At 38.4% G+C, this 1,411-nt stretch overlaps 1 pseudogene; it reads right to left on the bottom strand.

The window, feature by feature from the left end:
- Positions 1 to 743: 743 nt before the first annotated feature.
- On the bottom strand, positions 744 to 1,100 carry LOC118642862 (annotated as a pseudogene).
- Between the last annotated feature and the right edge of the window lie 311 nt (positions 1,101 to 1,411).

Below are 1,411 nucleotides of genomic sequence, written 5' to 3'. Positions count from 1 at the left end.
TATCTTCTTGCATTTGGAGTTTGTGTTTGTTTGTTGTCCCCTTACCCATGCTCCAGTGAGGAAACAGACTTGCGTTAAGCCATCTGCACTGATTTGGTTTCCTTTCATAAGGAGAGAAAACAAATCCTTGAAGAATTCCAGGTCAAGAAAAAGTTTCTTAAAATTCAAACCTGGGAAGGTTGTCGAACATATTTGACCAAAAGATTATATAGTATTATTATTAAATAGTATTTAGTTATTTATTCATTTAAAGTGACAACAGATGTTAAACATAAACATAGGTCAGTGAAACTTCAGTTCTTATGATTAAGAAAATGGGTCTTTAGGGAATCAAGTACCTGATTAACATAACATAAAACCACTTCAATAATATATATAATTTTTGCTTCCTAGGCAAATACTGGAGAAAAAAACTTTTTCCCTTTTAACAGGCTGAAAAAGAACCAAATAAATTCTATATTAATTTATTTTAGATTTATGTATCTTATTAAATTCATTAGTTATCTTACTTATGATTTCCTTCTAAGTTTCTCTTAAAAATATTTTAATGTGCACAAACCTTTTTATCCATCCAGAAATAACCAGTTTTAGAACAACTTTCTTCCAAAAAAAATTTTGTGTGTGTGTGTGTTTTAAAAAATACGCTTTATTACCACGCCGTGTTGCTCCAAGAGAGGCCTGCTGGGGTGGTAGGTATGCTGGGCTCAGCGTCTGTGTGGTCTGTGAGCAGGTGAGAGTGACTGGGAAGCTGGAAGGAAAGGGGCTGGTCTGGAGGCCACCTCCAAGGACTCCTTAGACACGCTTCTGGGACTTACGAAAGGAATCATGGCAAGCTACCGCCAAGCCACCAATAAGATTAAGAAATTCGTGGAAATCTAGCTGCCCATCAGAGTTGACATCCAATTTCTTCATCGTGCAGTCAAGGACACCAGGGTCCTTCTGGTTCTTTGTGAAGGCAGACAGTTCAGTATTCGTGAAGGTTAGGCACTCAGTCTTGGAGAGTGTGAAGGAGTTACTGTCCCTTCCAGCATACCTCTGGAAAACAGCAATCAAAGACTCGCTGCACCCTCAGTCTCTGTAGGGCTGGACATTCTTGCCATGTCGGAGCGGAGCGAGGTGCGGAGGCTGTGAGCGGGGAGCAGTGCGGCGAGCTCTGGGCGGCGGTGGGCGGGCCGGGGCAGCCAAAAAAATTTTTTTTTGTGTTTTATATCTTCTTTCATCAAAATCACCCAATTTTTTCAACTTAATCTGAACTTTTAATTCTTAGAATTGTAGATTTTCTTTCTTCTCTTTTTGTGACAATTAACATTCCTCAGATTGGCAAATATATTTATATTTTCAATAGACATTTTTCAAATCAATAGATTATTAACAGATCCAAATCTATCCTCTAGCTTTTCTGTAGTAAGAA

This window comes from Molossus molossus, unplaced genomic scaffold (assembly GCF_014108415.1).
Source record: "Molossus molossus isolate mMolMol1 unplaced genomic scaffold, mMolMol1.p scaffold_m16_p_3, whole genome shotgun sequence".
Lineage (NCBI taxonomy): Eukaryota > Metazoa > Chordata > Mammalia > Chiroptera > Molossidae > Molossus > Molossus molossus.
This window is presented reverse-complemented; position numbering and strand designations above follow the sequence as displayed.